Source organism: Hevea brasiliensis, chromosome 7 (assembly GCF_030052815.1).
Source record: "Hevea brasiliensis isolate MT/VB/25A 57/8 chromosome 7, ASM3005281v1, whole genome shotgun sequence".
In the NCBI taxonomy this organism is placed as follows: Eukaryota; Viridiplantae; Streptophyta; class Magnoliopsida; order Malpighiales; family Euphorbiaceae; genus Hevea; species Hevea brasiliensis.
Genome location: NC_079499.1, coordinates 62,205,025 through 62,210,856, shown reverse-complemented (window position 1 = coordinate 62,210,856; position 5,832 = coordinate 62,205,025). Strand labels below are relative to the sequence as shown.

At 36.3% G+C, this 5,832-nt stretch overlaps 1 pseudogene; it reads left to right on the top strand.

Moving 5' to 3' along the window:
- The first annotated feature begins 1,882 nt into the window (after positions 1-1,882).
- On the top strand, positions 1,883-4,366 carry LOC131181364 (DNA-directed RNA polymerase subunit beta-like; annotated as a pseudogene).
- Positions 4,367-5,832: the final 1,466 nt, after the last annotated feature.

Genomic DNA, 5,832 nt, shown 5'->3' with positions numbered 1-5,832 from the left:
TGAGGGTGTTACACTTCTTCCCCATACTACGAGTAAAAGGGAAAATGCAAAGACTACCATTAAAGCAGCCCAAGCAAGACTTACTATATCCATGTGAATTATGTCCTCTATCTCTATGAATATGAAGTAATTTTTCCATTATTGTTCACTAATAATAGTAGAATCGCTGTCGCAGAGTCAAAGAAAAAAAGATTCTGTTCAATATATTGATGAAACAATCCAAAAAATCCAATTAATTCTAAGAAGTGCTTATATGATTGCTAATAGAATCGAAAAACTAAGTGAAGGCCAATTATCTATTCAATCACTATTTGATTAATTGAATTCCTGAGTACTCAGGAATTCTCATGAGTTTATATACAAAAGACCTTAGTAGTGGAATGACTATTATACTAAGATTTACTGATTCCCTTTCACCACTATAAACTTTCCCCGAATCCTAGATGCAAGATTTTACAGCACTTTAGAGAACAGAATTTTTCGATGTTTAGAATCAAGGAAGTATCAAGATGTCCTTTCCTTCGTGTGCTTCTGTTGGGCGAAAGTTCAACAAGTTATATCAGCAAAAGGGAATAAAGCATTTTGAACCTTTTGTTGATCAGGCGACACCCGGATTTGACATGGGGAAAAAGGATTTGCAATCCCCCGCCTTACCACTCAGCCATGCCGCCAAGGCAACACAAAATAGACGAAAATATCCCCCCTCTTTTTTTTTGTACTTGCATCTTGAATTCCACTTTTATTAATCCCTTTCCTAGATTCCTAAAAAGAAATCCTTCCGATTGGATCTATTTTTTTGATTATTTTTTTTTATAGTATCTCAAAACATACACTATCTAAATTCTAAATTCTTTCCCCTTGCTATTGTTTATTGAAATGAAAAATGAATTTTTAGCCGCAAAAACCAAAATTAAGGACAAATTGGAACCATTAACTATTGACTTGACTGTGAATTCATGAACAATTCTTGGATTTGAATCTAAAATAGTATTTCCCTAATCCTAATTATATAAGAAAATTGATACATAACCGATCAGTATTGATTCTTTTCAATAAAAAAAATTCTTCTCAATTTCAATTATAACAACTATTATGAGTATATGGAAATCCTAGAACATAAAATTTTACACAGATATCTAATCTGATATCTTATCTGTCTATGATTCCTATAAGAAAATTTCCATTCAATTTTTCATTGAATAGAAATTTTGATAGAGCATGACATGCGCTATCCAAAATAGAACTGCAGTAAAAGAAGAGATGTATAACTATAGATAGTTATAGTTATGTCTGCGTATGTTTAATAAACAGACCTTCTTATGCACTTCAATCGTATTATATGAACTCGATTAAAAAAATAGATAAAAATATATTTCTTCTATTTTTTTTTTGAACTAAACAATGAAATCCACGAAAAAACTAAGTACTAAAAAAAATCAACTTTATATTGTTTCTGATTATTGGTTCTTTATCTCATAGAAATATTAAATCCCGAATCCATTTATTTTACTGGTATTCAATCATATTGGAATATGTAATATCATAATAATGGTAGAAATGGAATCACTTTTTGTTTTGTTATTCTATACAAAATTTTATAAGTCTAAGTTAAGTGAAATTTCTCAATTCTTTTCTAGTTGTATCTGTTGCAAATTCTAATTTGAGTATAAAATTCTTTTTATTCCTCCGTTCATATGTATTTCACACATTCCATATCTATCTATGGAGTTAGATAACATTTTATGTGATTCTGTAAACAGAATATAAATTCCATCATTGCTAGACCGATCCAATCCATATAATTGAACGAAGAATGATCCAATAATGGGATTTTTTTTTAATAAACGGGAAACTCAAAATACTCGGGGATGGAAATGACGGAATGTCTACAATACCTGGATTTAATCAGATACAATTTGAAGGATTTTGTAGGTTCATTTATCAGGGCTTAATAGAAAAACTTTATAAGTTTCCAAAAATTGAAGATACAGATCAAGAAATTGAATTTCAATTATTTGTGGAAACATATCAATTAGTAAAACCCTTGATAAAAGAAAAAGATGCTATATATGAATCAATTATATATTCTTCTGAATTATATGTATCCGTAGGATTAATTTGGAAAACCAGTAGGGATATGCAAGAACAATTTTTATTGGAAACATTCCTCTAATGAATTCCCTAGGAACTTTTATAATAAATGGAATATACAGAATTGTGATCAATCGAATATTGCAGAGTCCCGGTATCTATTACCAGTCAGAATTGGATCATAATGGAATTTTGGTCTATACTAGCACCATAATATCAGATTGGGGGGGAAGAGTAGAATTAGAGATTGATAGAAAAGCAAGTTTATGGGCTCGAGTGAGTAGGAAACAGAAAATATCTATTCTAGTTTTATCATCAGCTATGGGTTTGAATCTAAGAGAAATTTTAGAGAATGTGTGCTATCCTGAAATTTTCTTATCTTTCCTTAATGATAAGGAAAAAAAAAAAAATTGGGTCAAAGGAAAATGCCATTTTGGAGTTTTATCAACAATTTACTTGTGTAGGCGGAGATCGAATATTTCTGAATCCTTATGTAAGGAATAACAAAAGAAATTCTTTCAACAAAGATGTGAATTAGGAAAGATTGGTCGATTAAATATGAACCGGAGACTGAATCTTGATATACCCCATAACAATACATTTTTGTTACAACGAGATATATTAGCAGCTGCAGATCGTTTGATTGAAATGAAATTTGGAATGGGTACACTTGTCGATATGAATCATTTAAAAAATAAACGTATTCATTCTGTAGCGGATCTCTTACAAGATCAATTCGGATTGGCTCTGATTCATTTAGAAAATGTAGTTAGAGGGACTATATGTGGAGCAATTAGGCATAAATTGATATCGACCCCTCAAAATTTGGTAACTTCAACTCCATTAACAACCACTTATGAATCTTTTTTTGGATTACACTCATTATCTCAAGTTTTGGATCAAACTAATCCATTAACACAAATAGTTCATGGGAGAAAATTGAGTTATTTGGGTCTTGGAGGATTAACAGGATGAACTGCTAGTTTTCGGATATGAGATATCCACCTTGGTCACTATGGGCGCATTTGTCCAATTGGCACGTTTGAAGGAATCAATGTTGGACTTATTGGATCTTTAGCAATTGATGCCAAGATTGGTCATTGGGGGTCTTTAAAAAGCCCATTTTATGAAATCTCTGAGGGATCAAAAAAATTACAGATGTTTTATTTATCGCCAAATAGAGAGGAATACTATATGGTAATGGCAGGAAATTACATGGCGCTAAATCGAGGTGTTCAGGAAAAACAGGTTGCTCTGGCTTGATATCGTCAAGAATTCCTGACTATTTCATGGGAATAGGTGCATCTTCGAAGTATTTTTCCCTTCCAATATTTTTCTATTGGAGCTTCCCTCATTCCTTTTATCGAGCATAATGATGCAAATCGGGCTTTAATGAGTTCTAATATGCAACGTCAAGCAGTTCCACTTTCTCGGTTCAAAAAATGCATTGTTGGAACTGGATTGGAATGCCAAGTGGCTCTAGATTCAGGGGTTCCTACTATAGCCGAACACGAGGGAAAGATAATTTATACTAATACTGACAAGATCATTTTATCGGGCAATGGGGATACTCTACGCATTCCATTAGTTATGTATCAACGTTCCAACAAAAATACTTGTATGCATAAAAAAAACCCAGCTTTGGTGGGTAAATGCATTAAAAAGGGACAAGTTTTAGCAGATGGTGCCGCTACAGTTGGTGGCGAACTTGCCTTGGGCAAAAATGTATTAGTCGCTTATATGCTATGGGAAGGTTACAATTTTGAGGATGCGGTACTCATTAGTGAACGTCTGGTATATGAAGATATTTATACTTCTTTTCACATACGAAAATATGAAATTCAGACTCATGTGACAAGCCAAGGATCTGAAAGGATCACTAACGAAATACTGCATCTAGAGGCCCATTTACTCCAAAATTTAGACAAAAATGGAATTGTGATGCTAGGATCTTGGGTAGAAATGGGTGTCGACACCATATTTTGGCCGATCACTGAAGTCAAGGGACTTTAAAATCGACTTTATAAGCCGCTCTCAGTAGATGTCCTTCGATCACAAATGACTTTTCCGAACACATCGATTGCTCGACCATGAAATAAACCGATCTCACACTTAGTTAATTATTTTCTGATCTCTTATCAGATGGGTATGAATCAATGACGAATCTTCAGACTATCCAGTCTTGCCTCCAATCTCTCTTTACAAATATTATGGAAATTCATTTAGCTAATGTTAGGATCGAGCTTCTCACCTGAATGTCCCAGATATTCCTTAAAATAAAGTTAAGGTTTCTGTCCAGTCTAATGATGATCCCGACCTCAAGAATTCAAATTAAGTCTTTTCAATTCTAATGTTCTAAAGTTTTACTCGATGTTTGGTCATGGCTTAGTCCGATCTCATGCTTACGAGTGATGTCTTTCCGATCTCTTATACTTAGGTTAATAGTTGCTTTAAAGTTTAATGTTCTAACACGTTCAACCAATCAAGTACTCATATAATTGGGACGCTTTCCGATCTCATCAAGAAATTGAACAAAAGAAAAGGCTTCAATTTATTTCAAAATAAAAATTTATAAGTCATTCGGCAGGAGGGTCTCCCCCAACCTGCTCCCCAGATACATTATCAATTCTCTCATCCCGTCCCTCTCTCTCGGGCTCCTCCTTGCTCCCCTCTTCATCTCTAGGAGCAAGATCCACCATCCATGAGAAGTCTTCCTTAGGATAACACCTTTCGAGCTTGGCCAGTAAATCGCCATGTGCATTCACATAGGTGCCAGCTTCCCTCATCACAGCCTCTTGTTCTTTCACTCTGATCTCTTCAGTAAGGTGAGTGACATCGGCGATTCGAAGCTCCCGAGCTTCTTCTAGCTCTCGCTCCAGTTTGATTATCTTGTCCTTATAGGATTTCATTCGACCCTCAATCTCAGTGATATAGTCCTGAGCGGACGAAATTTGGGCTTGGGTGGAAGCAGCGTCTTGGACCGCCTTCAAAATTTCCTGCCTCAGGAGATGAGCCTTTTCCCTGATTATATGTTTGTTCACTAGGCTCTCTATGCTCAAGCTCATCATCTGAGCCAAGAGATTATCAAGGCTATCCGGGGTCAGCCTGTTCCGGCCATCCTAGAGGCATATGGTGGCACCTAGAACTTTGGCCAAGCCCAGATTCCCCTGAGCTGATCGGTTCTTCTTTAGAGAGTGAATGAGGACCTGGGCACCACAGGAAATGGTCCTTACAGTAGGTTGATAATATCCTCCCTCAGCACTTGAGGAAATAGGCGGAGGTGGCGATTCTTCCTATCGAGGAGGGAAAGGAGCGATCTCCACCTCTGGGAGCGGTTGTTTCGAAGGACGGGATGAAGAGCCCGGCACTTCTCCCCAATCTCGCCTTGGCATCTGGGATGCCACAATGATCTTCATTTCTCATACCTTCTGGGAGACCTCTCTTTTTCGCTTGTGGCTCTCCTTTGCGCTTTCGCCTCCAGCCATTCCTACATGGAAAAATAATTTGTGAGACCACCTAAGTCAGGAGGCTAAAGATTTAGGTTACACCGATCCCGGGTCCGAGGTCAGAGAGCTGCAATTCATAATCCTCATTGGCGATCATCTGCATTAGCCACCACCTCAGTTCAACCATTACGGCATATGGACAAGAATACTTATGGGTGGCCGCTTACTCCTTCAATTCCTTTACCATGGCCTCCTCGTCTCTATTCAAAGTGATCTTTTTTGGAGTCGAGGGGAC